The sequence below is a fragment of the Tamandua tetradactyla genome, chromosome 10 (assembly GCF_023851605.1).
Source record: "Tamandua tetradactyla isolate mTamTet1 chromosome 10, mTamTet1.pri, whole genome shotgun sequence".
NCBI lineage: Eukaryota > Metazoa > Chordata > Mammalia > Pilosa > Myrmecophagidae > Tamandua > Tamandua tetradactyla.
In genome coordinates this window covers 67,021,581-67,038,230 of record NC_135336.1, presented here as the reverse complement: position 1 = coordinate 67,038,230, position 16,650 = coordinate 67,021,581, and the positions used below count along the sequence as shown (strand labels likewise).

General features: G+C 38.0%; 1 long non-coding RNA gene across 5 annotated transcripts in view; it reads right to left on the bottom strand.

The window, feature by feature from the left end:
* Positions 1–16,650, bottom strand: part of LOC143647965 (uncharacterized) — a 149,845-nt gene that overhangs the window by 74,509 nt on the left and 58,686 nt on the right. For 3 of the 5 annotated variants that reach the window (XR_013158286.1, XR_013158284.1, XR_013158288.1), the window contains exon 3: positions 8,293–8,405. This is a non-coding gene — a long non-coding RNA (uncharacterized LOC143647965). Of the gene's footprint in view, positions 1–6,191; positions 6,297–7,640; positions 7,867–8,292; positions 8,406–16,650 lie in introns of those variants that run through there. The other 2 variants (XR_013158287.1, XR_013158285.1) reach the window with 2 other exon arrangements.

Genomic DNA, 16,650 nt, shown 5'->3' with positions numbered 1-16,650 from the left:
TTTTGTATGCTGTCTCTTTTTCCATGTGACTATCCTGTTATTGCAACACCATATAATACTATTTTTGAGCTAGATTTATTTTGTAAGAGAATGAACATATGGGATGAACTTCTGTATGTGCAATGCTTTATGACGGTACCTCAGAATGAAAAGCTGCAGAGAAAATGTCTTAGCAGTGGCATTTTATCCATCAGCTAAGCCCCTAGCCTCTTTTTGAGAGCCCCTGAACTTTAGGCTTAAGAGAAGATCAAGGAAGGCATCAGCTCCAGGGTTAGAAAAGTGCTGTCCAAGAGTTCCAGCCCCAAAAGATTAAGGCCTTTGAACTCAAGGCTGAAAAAGTAGTGGTTAAGATTTTTAGGCCCCAGATTACAGAACACCCAAGGCTCCCAAACCAGAAAACAACAGACAAAACTCCAGTGCAGATACTCGTGGCTCACACAAATCCTTCCCCCTCTTATGAGAGTCTGCATTTTCTGCACTCCTCTTTCCCTTCCCACTGGATTCTATGATTGGCGTTACCTCCTTTTTCCCTCTCTTCACTTGTTTTCCTGAAAGCTGAGGACAAGCCCCTTAAGCCTATGAACTACCAGAAATGGACTTCCAACCTCTTATCTGGAGTGATATGTCCTTTAGGCAGGGTGTCCCTACCTCTGGAGGTCAAAGTCAGGGAAAGCTCCCTCTCTGAAAAGTGCCAGCTGAATAGATGATTAGGGCCAACATAGGGGATGTATGTATGTGCATACCCTTTTCTCCACATCATGGCTATATAATTAGAAAAGTTGGGTTCCCAGTTTTTGAGAAGATCTCAGGAAAATGGAAAACCTGTTTAACTAAATCTCTGCAATGTGTGATCCTAACTTGGCTGATATAAAATCTTTGTTAAAGAATCAGATTTTTCTGATTCTTTAAGCAGTAGTAATCCAAGAAACCCAATACATGCCCCTGAAAATCTAGCCATTTCACAGGTAAATCCCCATTTTGGAACCCAAATGAACAAGTGGACAGGACAAAATTAGATCATTTATAAAGCATGGATAATTGTGGGATGTAGAAATGGAGTGCCTAAACAAAATAACTTTAGTCAAATAAGTTATCCAAAAGTTAGATAAAAGTCTGTCAATGTTTTTAGAAAGTTTATTGAAGCTTACAGTAAGTTTACTGATAAAAGCCCAGAAGACCCAGAAATACCAGCACAGGGTAAATCAGTCTTTTATTTGCCAGAGTGCCCCTGACATTCATTAGAAATTGAAAATGCTAGAAAAATTAGTGAACCCAATATTGGAGCATGTAGAAATTGCCTTTAAAATTTTGGAATAATCTGCATGTAAAAAACTACAACAGCAGCATGTCACTTTTCTAACAAACCTCCAAGCTAATCTTCTATGAGAAATGCTCAACAAGAATCTTGTCTACCCTCAGTTCCAAGATGGGGATGGCATGATGAAGATTCATCACAAAGGCTAAGATCTGGGAGGGCTGTTTATTTTAAATGGGAAAGACAGTGGAAACCTAGCAGCCCAACCCCAACATCTAAGAAGGAATAAAAATCATGACCTGGAGTGACAGGGCGTAAGAGGTCTTTCCACCAGTCTAGAAATCACCCCATGTGGAACCTCAGGGACTCATTTCAAGTAGGTAAGAAATTAGGTAATAAATTAGTAAATTTCCTGGTAGATATGAAATTTAATTGCACTTGAAGGGAATCAGTCCCTGTGGTAGGCATGTGTGAAGTTGCTAATGATTGATTATTCTTATAGCTGCAACAATGCCAAATTTGAAAAATGTCAATTGACTTTCAAATTTCTTTGTAAGCCTCTCTCTTTCTCCCTTACCTGGCAAAATAAATTAATAAGTTCTGGCTCTAGAAGCAGGGATCTTTGGCCTAACAGACTGCATAAAAAAATCAGGCACCTGAAAGCTTCAAGCAACAACTTCCTAATGAAATAAGGCCATGAGATCTTCAATGTGAGCACAGTTTTATAACATTCAAACATCTTTATAAATGTTTGAATGTTAATGGACTAAATTTACCAATTAAAAGATATAGATTGGCAAAATGGATTAAAGAACACAATCCAGGTATATGCTGCTTTCAAGTGACTCATCTTAGACACAAGGATACAAACAGATTGAAAGTGAAAGTATAAATTACCTTTAAAATTTTGGAATAATCTGCATGTAAAAAACTACAACAGCAGTGTGTCACTTTCCTAACAAACCTCCAAGCTACTCTTCTATGAGAAATGCTCAACAAGAATTTTGTCTATAGATTTACCTATAGATTTCTCTAGCAATTTCTTCTTCAACCCAGTGGTTGTTTAAGAGTGTGTTATTTAATCTGCATATATTTGTGAATGTTCTCATTCTTTGGTGATTATTAAGATACAGCTTCATCCCATTGTGATCAGAGAAAGTACTCGAATAATTAAAATGTTTTTAAACTTATAAAGACCTGTTTTGTCTTTATAATGTCAATACAAAGATGTGCAAGAAGTAATGGTAATATTGTGATTGGACATTATTCCATCATGTTTAAAGCAATATCCACTTAGGTGAGGAACGTAAAGAATATTTTGCTGTTAATTAAGAGATTTTTAGAATAAAAGCTAAAAAAAAAAACAGAAACAGATTTGATTTGTCCAGGATTTAAGAGCTATAAATCAAATAGTGGAAGATATACACCCCATAGTACCTAATCTGAATAGTCTCCTCATTAGTATTTCTGATGCATATACTTGGTTTATGATTTAGATTTAAAGATGCCTTTTACTGTATCCCATTAAATAGAAACTCAAAACTCTTTGCATTTGAATGAAAAGAACCTGGCTCAGAAGTTAAACAGCAATACTGCTGGACTGTGTTGCTTCAAAGTTTATTTATTTATTTTTTTAAATGTGTGCCTTTCTTTTCTTTTCTTTTTTTTTTAACTTTTTTATTGTATAGTATAACATATATAGTATAACATATACGTAACATATAAAGCAAAGAAATAAAAAAAAACAATGGTTTCCAAAGCACTCTTCAACAAGTAGTTACAGGACAGATCCCAGAGTTTGTCATGGGCTACTATACAATCCTCTCAGATTTTTCTCCTTCTAGCTGCTCCAGAATATAAGAGGTTAGAACACTTAAATACTTTTTTTATCACCACAATCAACTTTATTATCCTTCTTTTTTTGTGAAAAATAACATATATACAAAAAAAGCTATACATTTCAAAGCACAGCACCACAATTAATTGTAGAACACATTTCAGAGTTTGACATGGGTTATAATTCCACAATTTTAGGTTTTTACTTCTAGCTTCTCTAAGATATTAGAGACTAAAAGAGATATCAATTTAATGATTCAGCATGCATATTCATGTGTTAAGCCCTATCTTCACTGTATAACTCCACCATATTTTTTAATACAGGCATTTAGGGCAATAAATTTCCCTCTCAGCACAGCTTTTGCCACATCCCATAAGTTCTGATAAATTGTATTCTCATTTTCATTCATCACCAGGTAGCTATAGATTTCTCTAGCAATTTCTTCTTCAACCCAGTGGTTGTTTAAGAGTGTGTTATTTAATCTGCATATATTTGTGAGTGTTCTCATTCCTTGGTGATTATTAAGATCCAGCTTCATCCCATTGTGATCAGAGAAAGTACTCAAATAATGTAAATGTTTTTAAATTCATAAAGACCTGTTTTGTGCCCCAGTATATAATCTATCCTGGTGAATGTTCCATGTGCACTAGAGAAGAATGTATATCCTTGTGTTTTGGGGTACAATGACCTATATATGTCTGTTAAGTCTAATTCATTTATCAAATTATTTAACTTCTCTATTGCTTTGTTGACCTTCTGTCTGGTTGTTCTATTTATAGAGGAAAGTGGTGTAGTGAAGTCTCCTACTATTATTGTTGAAATGTCTATTGCTACCTTTGGTTTTGCCAATGTCAGTCTCATTTACTTTGGAGCTCCTTGATTGGGAGTATAAACATTAATGATTATTATATCTTCTTGGTGGATTGACCCTTTAATTAGCATATAGTGTCCTTCTTTGTCTCTATGATGTCTTTATATTTAAAGTCTATTTTGTCTTATATTATATAGTTACTCCTGCTTTCTTTTGGCTACAACTTCTGCAGAAAATCTTTTTCCATCCTTTCACTTTCAATTTATTTATATCCTTATGTCTAAGATCAGTCACTTATAAGCAGCACATAGCTGGATTGTGTTCTTTAATCCATTCTGTCAATCCATATCTTTTAATTGGTAAATTTAGTCTATTAACATTCAAAGTTGTTATTGAAAAGGTATTCCTTGAATCCACCATCTTATTTTTTATTTTATTTGTCAGATCTATACATTATTTTCCCTCTTTCTCTTTTTATCCTTTAAATTACCCTTACCCATAATCTTCAATTCTGTGCCTCCCTCCAGACTGTGAAAACTTTAATCGCTACCTCAGTTTTCAAGGACAATTTGGCTGGGTACAGAATTCTTGGCTGGAAGTCTTTCTCTTTCAAGATCTTGAATATATCATACCACTGCTTTCTTGCCTCCTGGGTGCTAGTTGGGTAGTCTGAACTCAGTCTTATTTGGTTTCCTTTGTATGTAGTATATTGTTTTTCTCTTGTCACTTTCAGAATTTTCTGCTTCTCTTCAACATTTGACAGACTGATTAGTACGTGTCTTGGGCAAGGCCTATTTGGACTTTTTATATTTGGAGTTTGTTGGGCTTCTTTGACTTACATATTTATTTATGCCCTTTATAAGGGTTGGGAAGTTTTCCCCCATTATACCCTCAACTACTCTTCCTAGCCCTCTCTTCTCTTTCTGGGACACCAGTGATTCTTATATTTGTGTGCTATGTTTTGTCTTTCATTTCCCTGAGACCCAATTCAAATTTTTCCATCTTTTTTGCCTTTTGCTGTTTTGAGCCTTCAAAAATCAGTTATCCTGTCCTCTATATCATTTATTCTTTCTGTCTCTTCAAATCTGGTGTTGTGTGCCTCTAGTTTGGTTTTTATTTGATCAACAGATTCTTTAATCTCTTTGATATTCACTATTTTTCTATTTATTCTTTCAAATTCCTCTTTATGCTTTCCTACTGTCTTCTTGATCTCCTTTATGTCATTTGTCATCCCAACTATTTTATCATGTAGAGTTTTATGAACATCTTTGATTAGTTGTTCCAAGGTCTGTGTCTTCTCTGGTGTTTTGGTCATTAGGCAGCTCTATATCTGTCTATATTGTGATATTCTTAGTGATCTTCTGTTGTTTTTGTTGCATGTAAATATCTTGATTGCTTTACTTTGGGAGTTGATTTCTTTCAGTAGCCTAAGGCCTTGTGTTTGCAGGGTGGGTATGTAGCAGGGAGCAGGGTATCGGGCAGGGCACAATAGTGCAGTGATTTTTTTTCCAAGGCAGAAATAGGTACAGGTTGGGGATGTTATGTTGATGCTTGTGAATGTGGGTGCCCAGCAGCCAAGGAAGATGCAACTGTGCTATTACCAGTTTGGGGAGCATAACCCTGGTGTGCGCTGATCTAGGTCATGGGGCACGTTGTGCACATGCATAGAGCTGTGAACAGCAGGTTGGTGTTATGCCTTCATTTGTTGGGGACAGATGTGTTCTGGCTATGCAGGTCAGCACTTCCTCAGAGCTGAGAGGTGTGACTGAGGGCCATGCACATGAGTGGTTCTAGGACTGCCATAAACTGAGATTTCCAGACCTGAAAGACCTGATTGGGGGCCCATGCACATGCGAAGGTCTAGGAATGTTGTAAACTGAAGTCCCCAAAGCTGAAGGAACTGACTGGGGGCCCGTGCACATACATGGAACTAGAAGTGCTGTAAACTGAATCACAGAGCTCAGGAGAGGGAGGGTGAGGCTGTTGGACACTATGGGCAGGGTCAAGGGTAGCCTGGGTATGCAGGTCAGTGTCTGTAGCCTTTATGTATGGCAACAACCTGTAGGGACAGGGATGGGGAGATAGTGCTTGGGAGGGGTGCAAAAGAGGTGGGTTGGGCTGCACTTGGGGTAGTATGGGGTGGGTGCTTTCACTGGGGCCTGGTAGGGCAGAGGACTTGGAGCAAAGGGAATGGGAGTGGGTGGTCAGTTTGGGTGTGTGGGGTGTGGGATAAGTTACAGGGCTGTGTTGGTGAGGATAGAATATTCAAGGAACATGGCCTGGCTTACTTCCTAGTACTGGCTCCCATCCATGCGTTCTTGCAGGCTCCATGTCTCTGTGCCAGGATCCATCTTTCTGCTTCTCAGTTCCTCCTTCTCTGCAACCAGACTGCCCTATGTGGTACAGAAGCCTCTCCCAGGTCAGCTGCACTTTTGAATCGCCACCTCAGTTGCCCTCCCATCCCTTCTCTAATTTTTCTGTGGAGCAAGTTTGAACACAAGCTACTCTATTTGGCCATCTTTCTGGAAGTCTAAATCTGCCTCAAAGTTTTTAAATGCCCTGACTCTTTTTGGATGTGTCATGACCAGATATCTTCAAAGGCTCTGCAAAGGACTTTTACAGTCTAGACCTTTTGACAGGTAGACATGCCAAAGAACAAAACTATGAATTCAGAGGATTCATAAGTACAGTTGGCTACTGTCAACTGTAGATAACCAATATGGAGTAATAGCTAAATCTTTATATCTGGCTCTGAAGGAAAATGAAAAAAAGATCCCTTAGAATGGACACAGGAATGCACAATTACCTTTCAAGTTTAAAAGGCAAATTGATATTAGCTCCAGCCTTGAACTTGCTGACTCCATGAAAGCCATTGACCTGTTTGTTCATGCAAACCAGGGCATTGTCTTAGGTATACTTGGGCAGTCTTTCAGAGGAAGTATATGGCCAGTGGCTTATTTATCAAAACATCTTGACATGGTGGTCCAAGGATGGTTTGCTTGTTTAAGGGCAATGGCAGCCACTTGTGAGCTCCTTTAGGAAACAAGAAAACTTTACTTTAAGCTACCCAATTTGTTTGTCCATACTGCATTAGGAAAAAAGGGGGACAATGGATCACTACAGAATCCTGAGCTGCTACCAAACAGTGCTCTAGATAATCCAAATGTTATCCTAAAGACTATAGATAAGACCAATCCTGCCATCCTTCTCGCAGAAATTAAACAGTGGTTGGAATGGACTTGCCCAAAATGTGCTTTTGTTCAGCTGTTGGATGAAGTCTTTTCAAGCAGACCAGGGTTAACAGATGTGCCACTCACAACCCAGACCAAGAAACATTCACTGATGGGGTAGTTACATGGCCCAAGATAATAAGTAGGTAGGATATTCAGTAGTCATCCCTACAGATATACTAGAGGCAAAGCCTATTTTGCCAGGAATGTCAGCACAAAGGAGGAGCCTAATTGCCCTAAAAACCTTCCAGTTAAGCACAGACTTAAGTATATTTTTGCCATTTTGCATGTTCACAGAACAATTTAAAAAGAACATGACCAGTTAGTTAACCACAGCTAACAAAGGCATAAGGCATATAGATCTAATTTTAGAACTGTTAGATGAAGTAATACATCCCAAAGAATTAGTCATTGTCCACTGCAAAGAACATTTATCTGTGGATAATAAAAAGGCTTAGACGTGAAAAGGACTGACAAATACATTTTATAGTAATGCCAAAAGTCCCTGGGAACTTCAATTATTTGCTAGTATTTTTTGGACACTTTTACTTGATATGTGGAAGTATTTTTCTTGTCAAACTGATAAAGGAAGCGATGTTGTAAAATGGTTATATTTGGACTTCTGCTTTCTAATCAAAGCAACGATAAACAGCTTCCAAAGCAAATATTGGTAAAGGTGTTTCGGTAGTCTTCAGCATTGACTGGTGGCTACATTCTGCTTACAAGCCACAGTCTACATGAAAAAACAAAATGCATTAATCAAACTTTAAAAGGCAGCCTAGCCAAAATCTGCTTAAGAACTCATTTAAAACAGGACAAAACTCTATATGTTGCCCTCCTGAGGATAAGAGTAGCACTTCAAAGCAAGGTAAGGTCAAGCCCTTATAAAATGGCATTTTGGAGGTCATTTCTCAAGGTTGATTATACACATAGCATACATTCCACTCCAAATTAGCTATAATTCAATATGTAAAAAAATTTTCAGTGCTACCTTTAATAATTATGCCTCTAGTTATCTTAGGTTCTCCAAAGGTACCCCCTTTTACACCATTAACCACCTAGAGATTAAGTCTAGCTCTTCACATGGAAGAGCCAACATCCACAGCCTCAATTAAATCCTAAGTGAGTTAGGCCTTATTTAGTGTTACTTTCTACTCACTCTTCTCTTAAGTTGCAGGGAATAAAGCCCTGGATTCACCACACCACATTCAAGCTGCAAATGTTCCAGGTTGGAGACACTCCTCCTGTTAGCCAGAAAGCCACAGTGAAGATCTAAAACATAGGAAGAATTATAAATCTCTGGAGAGCCTAAAATATTTGTTTAAAAAGAAATCCTCCTATTCAGATCAATTATGATGTCCTTTATCTTCTATTTTTCCATGACTTTGATGTGCTCTTTATTAACAACCCAAGAAAGTAATCACTTTGTGAAATTGGCCCATTTGTTTATCACTTCTAAGATCTAGTCTAATTGTTGGATTTGTAGTTAGCTACCTATCTCTAGGGTCTCCAATTTGCCATGGTGGATGTCCCCTCTCAGGGGACAGACTAGATAGCTCTCAACACTTAATAATTTGATATGCAAGAGAAATACAGTGTGCTAAGTACTGATAAGATTACCAGAAATGATCTTGTCACCAGCTAGCAAACAACATAACCAGAAGATCATCTTATTTTCTCTGCCAAAATCACTAGCGAAATGGTGCTATGTTATTTGTTCAGTTACATAGAAAAGGAGAAAATTTTATCAAAAGAATGAAACATGGACATATTCAACTCTAGGATGGAATATTTTAGCTTTGTCCAGTATATGGGAGATTGAGCCAGAAAACTCCATTTTGTTGAGAATAGAAAGATCATTCCCTACTGTACATTCCTTCCTTGGTATGCAAGATGGAAGTTTCCTCTGAAAACTTTAAATAAACCATCACTTTATTAACTAGTGATTGGTTTGAGACTTGTAATATATTGGGTTGCCCATAACAGAACCCAATGAATCTTCAGGTCTAACTGATAGTCCTGGTTCCTACATGGATGGATAAGATAATGCCCTCTATGGTTACCTTGGCTTAAGGAACAATTCATATTAAACTTCTTCATGTGGTAGCTAATTTATCCCTGCTACAAGCTTATTCTATTCACTCTCTTTTTCATTATTATGATCATGTAGCTACAATTTTTGTCTCATCTATAGGAATTGAAGTTGTAATTGCCAAAATAGATGCATTAAATACCTTTTTTGCCCAGGCATTAAATGACAGCTATCACAGTATAAATCCAAGAAATGCATAAATCATCTTTAATGTGCAAGGCAGTATAAAATAGAATGACCCTAGATTTCCTCACTACTTCACAATGGGGGACTTGGGCTATAGTCAAAACTGACTGTTGTACCTATATTCCTGAAGAATCTGGTAATACCTCTTCTGTCCTAGATCACCAAAATGATCAAGTTCAGGCTATGACACCTCCAGTTGATAATTTTAACTTCTACGATTTATGGAAGCTGCACTACTTTCAGTCTGCCACAATGAGCAGCCATCCCACCTCCAATCCACACTGAGAAGTCTGCCGCCCAACCTCCATATAAAGAGATTAACTCTTCAATGACTGCTAAATCTGTAAACACCTCCCCTGGGGAAACAGCCCTCATTCCTCTGTCTGGAGCAATTGATACTGTCTCAGCAAATGGAACTGCAATAGAACACCCTAAGGCAATTGTCTTGCTAGACACTTTTAAGTCTTCTCATGACCTATCCTCAAAACACCTCTTTTGTCAAGAGCTATAACTGGACTAGTTTCCCAACAGGCCCCAAAATGTGAAGTGCCAAATGTGACCCAAGTGGAGGTATGCTATACTCCAAAAGAAGTGCATGAGATATTCAATTTGTATAGAGAAAAATCAGGGAAATATGTGTGAGAATGGGTATTAAGGGTGTGGGATAATAGTGAAAGGAGTTAGATAAAGCTGAATTTATTGATATGACCCCACTAGGTAGAGATTCTACATTTAATGTTGACGCTCAAAGGATTAGAAAAGGGGTTAAGTTTGGGTGGTTGGCTGAAACATGGATCAAAAGGTGGCCAACAGTACCTGAGGTTGAAATGCCAGAATTGCCCTGGTATAATTTAGATGAGGTGATCCAAAGGATTAGAAAGACTTGAATGCTATAGAGGATTTATCATGGAAGACCTGCTCATACACTCCAGGAATGTCCAGAGGACATACCTTTTACCAGGACATTAAGGAATAAATTTGTGAGACTGACTACATCATTGCTGAAGAGCTATGTAGTTGCCCTATTTTGTAGGGCAGATATTAGTGTGGGAACTCCTGTCACTGAGTGGGAATTCTTAAAAACAATGGGGATGACTGGATCCTAAGTTGGCAGAAACCATGTGGCAACAACTGATCACCATAGATAAGGTGGGTGTGACCACCATAATGGAGAACAAACCCAAAGCAGAAGTCAAAACAATTTGATTTACAGAGACTAGTGGCATTGGTTAGTAGATAATGGTGTACCTAGAAGTAAAATAGATGGGCAGTCTACTAAATTCTTGTTTGAACTGTATAAGCAGAAGAGTTCTAAGCCATGTGAACAGAAGTCTAACTTGAATTATGAAAACAGAGAGTCATGGTCCCTTAATCAATTCCCAGAACTAAGAAAATCAAAATACAACCCTATGAGACTCAAATACTCTGTTCCGCCAGTCAGAGGAGGGATTTATGGAGGTCAGATGATTGATGGAGTTTTAGCTTAAGTGTATCGCACAATCAGTCTGGTGTGTCCTGGGACACATTCTTTTGTTATTTCCCCAGTTCTGGAACGTGTATTTGGAATTAACATACTCAGCAACTGGCAGAATCCCCATGTTGGTTTCCTGACTCATGGGGTGAGGGCTATTACGGTAGAAAAGGCAAGTGGAAGACATTAGAACTGCCCCTACTCAGCAAAATAGTAATTCAGAAGCAATACCAGATTCCTGGAGTGACTGCAGAGATTAGTGCCATTCTTAAGGACTTGAAAGTTGCAGGGGTGGTAATTTCCACCACATCCACACTCAACTCTCCAATTTGGCCTGTACAGAAAATGGATGGATTTTGGAGGGTGACAGTGGATTATCATAAACTTAACCAGGTGGTGATTCCAATTGCATCTGCTGTTCTAGTATTGGTATCATTGCTTGAGCAAATCAACACATTTCTGGTCCCTACTGTGAAGCTATTGATATGGCAAATGCATTTTCCCCCATAGTTGTTAGTATGGAACATCAGAAACAGTTTGTATTCAGCTGGTAAGGTCAGCAGTATAACTTCACTGTCCTTCCTCAGGGATATATCAACTCTCCAGCCCTATGTCTTAGTGTTGGCTGCAGGAAATTTGATCATTACTCCCTCCCATAAGATATCACACTAGCATATTATATTGATAATATTATGTTGACTAGACCTAGTGAGCAAGAAGTAGCAACTATTCCAGAGTTATTTGTAAGGCATTTGAATGTTAAGGGATGGGAGAATAGTCCAAGAAAAATACATGGGACTTTCATCTCAGTGAATTTTTTAGATGTCCAATAGTGTGGATATCTTGAATGCCCAGATATTCCTTCTAAGATGAAGGGTAAGCTGTTTCATGTGGCACTTCCTATGATGAAAAAAAGAGCCAACACCTAGTTGGATTCTTTGGATTTTGGAGACAACATAATCCTCATTTGGGTGTGCTACTCCTGCCCATTTACAAAGTGACCAGAAAAGCTGCAAGTTATAAGTGAGGACCAGGAAAAGAAGAGGTTCTGCAATAGGTCCAGACTGTTGTGCAAGCTATTCGGCCACTTGACCACATGAACAGCAGATCTAATGGTGCTGGAAGTAGCAAATAGAGCTGCTGTCTGGAGACTTTGGCATGCCCCCATAGAAGAATCACAATGCAGGCCCTTAGGAATTTGGAGTAAAGCCTTATCATCTTCTGCAGATAACTACTCTCCTTCCGAGAAAAAGCTTTTGGCCTGCTGCAGTGCCTTCTTAGAAACTGAATGCTTAACCATGGGCCACCAAGTTATTATGAAACCTGAATTGCCTATCATGAGCTGGGTGTGGTCTGGCCCACCAAGCTCTAAAGTTGGGCATGCATAGCAGCCCTCTGTCTTAAAATGGAAATGGTATATGAGATAGGCCTTTAAACATGTCTTGAAGCCACAAGTAAGTTACATGGAGAAATGGCCCAAATGCCCATGGCCCCCCATTCCTACCACATTACCTCCTCTTTCTCAGCCCAGGATATGACCTCTTGGGGAGTTCTTTATAGTTAATTGACTGAGGAAGAGAAAACTCAGGCATTGTTAACAGATGGTCCTGCAGATATGTAGATACCCCTCAGAAGTGGTCAGCTGCAGCACTACAGACACTTCTGGGATGTCCTTGAAGTACAGTTATAAGGGGAAATCCTCCTAGTGGGTGGAACTTCAAGTTGTGCACCTGGTTGTTCATTTTGCTTGGAAAGAGAACTGGGCAGAGCTGCATTTGTATAGTGACTCCTGGGTTGTTGCTAATGGTTTGGCTGGATAGATAGGGACCTAGAAGGAGCATGATTGGAAAGTTGGCTACAAAGAGGTCTGGAGAAGAGGTATATAGATAAACCTTTCTGAGTGGTCAAAAAGCATGAAGATATCTGTATCTCATGTGAATGCTCACCAGAAGGTGCTTTAACAGAGGAAGGTTTTAGTAATTAAGTGGATAAGATGACCCATTCTGTGAATACAAGTGACTCCTGCCATTGCTCAATGGGTTCATGAGTAAAGTGGGCATGTTAGTAGGAATAGAGACTATGCATGGGTTCAGTAACATGGATTTCCACTAAAAAGGCAGACACAGCTACAGTTACTGTGCCAGCAGCAGAGACCCACACTCAGTCCCCAAATTCCCTGAGGTGATTGGCCTACTACCTGATGGCAGATTGATTACATTGGACCACTTCCATCATAGAAAAGGCAGCAATTTGTTCTAACTGGAATAGGCACATACTCTGGATATGAATTTGCCTTCCCTGCATATAACGATTTCCCCAAAATAACCATCTGAGGACTTATAGAGTGCTTTATCCACCACCATGGCATTCCACACAGCATTGCTTCTGATCATGGAAAACACTTCACAGCAAATAAAGTCCAGGAATGGGCAATCCTCATGGAATCCTCTAGTTTTACCATGTTCCCCATCATCCAGAGGCAGCTGGGTTGATAGAATGAAGAGCCAGTTATGGAGCCAACTAGGTGGTAATACCTTCTATGGCTGGGGCAGTGTTTTCCAGGGGGCTGTGTATGCTTTGATCAGAGTCCACTCTATGGTGCTGGTTCTCCCATAGCCAGGATCCATAGGTTCAGGAGCCAAGGGGTGGAAATAGGAATGGCACCTACTCACTATCACCCCTAGGGATTCACTAGAAAAATGTGACTTCCTCACTGAAAACTTAAGCTCTGATTGTCTACAGGTCTTAGTTCCAAAAGGACTTCCCCTACCAAGAGGCACAACAATAATTCTTGGGGTTCTCATACCTCTGAATCAGAAAACATAGAAGGGGTCTTTACTGTACTGGCTGGGGTCATTGATCCTGACAATCAAGGGGAAATATTACTGAAACTACACAATGGAGATAAAGAAGCATTTTCCTTGGGATACTAGGGATGAGCTCTCTTCTGACATCACTTAGTACTACCTTGTCCTGTGATTAAAGTAACTCCTGCAGTTTTCAGTGGAAAACAGCACTGAATTAAATTCAGTGGAAAACTTGCACAATACAGGCAAGACTATGAATGGCCCAGAAACTTCAGAACTGAAAGCTTGGGTCACTCCACCATGCAAGGAACCACAGCCAGCTGAAGGGCTGTGAGGCTAAAGGGAACATGGAACTGGTAGTGGAAGAGGTAGTAATAAGAACTATGACCACATGACTAGTTATAGAAATGAAGACTGATAGTACGAATATTTCCTTCTTGTTTTGAGTATGTTTATATTTGTACATAACGGAAAGTTTTTTCTTTTTATCATATGACATGTTTTATTGTTCATGTTATAGTATTTAAGTTATAGGATATCAAGTTTAAGAGTGAATGATACCTAAGGATTTGCACTTTATTCTAGAGAGATTTAGTGCATTTCCAGTTTAATGCAGGACAGTTAAGTATTGTTAGGTTGAAACATATATCTGTTATTGTGCTCTATTTAGAGATATAGTATGGTTTAACTTGATGTAGATAGCTGCCAAAGTGACAAGGATTGAACTGTGAAGGTTGGATTCAGGTGTCAACTTGGCCAGTGATGGTGTCCGCTTGTTTTGGTCAGGCCAGCACTGGCCTACCCATTACTGCAAGAACATTTCTTGGTTTACTGATAAACCACAAGGCTTTCAGTTGATTGCCCCTGTGACCAACTACATGGACAATCAATGAAGCCTGTGTCCAATCAATTGAACACTTTTAAGGGAGAAGAGAGAATTTTCACTGTTTCTTCAGCCAGTGAGTTTTTTCATGTGGAGTTCATCAAGACTGTTCATTGGAATTGCCAGTCTTGCAGCCTGCCTCTACAGATTTTGGACTCCTGTGTCCCCATGGTTACATGAGTTACTTTTGTAAATCTCATATTTACAAATATTTCCTTTTGTTCTCTTTCTCTAGAGAACCCTGATTAATACATCTAGCAACTTAGTATTTGGGCAGCAGACTTCTGTTGTTACAATGAATTATATTCTTAAATTACTTCTGTAGAACAAACTGCAAGGTAAGAGATAGTTCCATGGAGGGAAAAACAATAACAACCCAAAACAATCAAGCAAAAACCAATATGATAATTTACAAGACCCTTGACTCATCTCATATGCAAGAACTTTCTACCATTTGTACTCAGAACACAATATACCAAATTTGTAATTTCATATCTCTGTATCTTTTGAGTATTTCACCTTATTAAATATAAAACTTTAAATAAAAAGGTTTATTTTACAGCCTATAATTTCTGCCACAGATTGCAGTTGTCCATCAGGATACATGGAGTGCCTGAAGAGGAATCTAGTGCAGTAGAGATACTTCCCATAAATGAGTCTAAAGATGATAATTTGTCCCTGCATTCTGCATGGACAAAGTCAGGAACAAAAACTACAGGAATATTTTTTCAAAATACTGTCTTATGTCTTCCTTTCTCTTGGGTACTGATATTTTCAGTTGAAAGTTCAAACATTTGATTTTAATTTGAGCAGTCCTTATTTAGTGGTTTGAGGCAGTGGCTACAGTCAGCTTTACACATAATCATAAAAAAATGCCAGTTGAATGGATGATGAAAAACTCTCAAAAAATTCTCCTAATTCTCTAACCATGTGCTGTTAGTGAAATTTCATTATAGAAGTCCATTTCATATGGTTGATCATTTATTTTCTGTTAAACTGCATCATTTATATATTTATACTTATAATACAGTATGTCACTCATCTCTTAGTATCAAAATATCAGTTGTCAAAGTTTTTCCATCTGTAATATGGATAATAACTAAATCTGTCTCCACAGAATTGTTATAAAAATTGAATTAGTTAATTTATGCAATACTCCTACAAAGATGCCTAGCATAAAAGGTGTTTAATAGGTGTTAGTTATCCTTTTCCCATATATTCTATTAATATAAACATAAATATTTCATATTTCAATAGTTTATCAGTTAATCTGAATGATAATCCTGTTATAGGTATGACTATGATCAGCATTTTACAGGGAAAAATCTGGGCTGAGCAAGATAAACTAAGATATGTAAGTTCATACACATTCAGAACTATTAAGCAATGTACTCTTCTACCAAAAACTTTTTAGTTAGTATTCAAAGTTGATGAGTACCACATCCCAAATTATCTATATTTCTTTATACTACAGAGAAAAAAACCCTCAAGAAGCAGAAGCCAGAAAGTTCCAAGTAGAAAAGACTCCAAATAAATAGAAAATCCTGGAACTGTTATTAAATTTAAGAAATGAGAAAACTTCACTGGATTTTTCAAGTAGAAAGTCATTTGTAATCTTTAATGTTTATTTTTGGTAGACTATTTCAGTAAATATCAGGTAGAATTATATTTCCAGAATGCATAATGGACAAATCAATACAATTTACTAGTTACAATCTTTGCAGGGTGTTTACTGTGTATAAGGAATGTTTAAGATGTTTATCAAGAACAGAAGAGAAACAGTAAGCCATTACTGGAGGTTGTGGATGTATAGAAATTACCATACAAGGGGAAATTATATGCAATTGTTTTTTATGTTAATAAAATTGTTCAATAGTTCATTATCCATTGAGGTTATTTTCACAAAATGTAAAGATATAACTATTTGAATGTGCTTTTTTGGCTTAGAAAGAAGTTCTTCAAAAGCTTTTATTTCAATGTCAAGAATAGTAAATACTGAAAATATCGAGAAATTAAACATTTAAGCTTTGTATTCTACGTATTAAACATGACTTTATATATTGGGAATTTTAATTAAT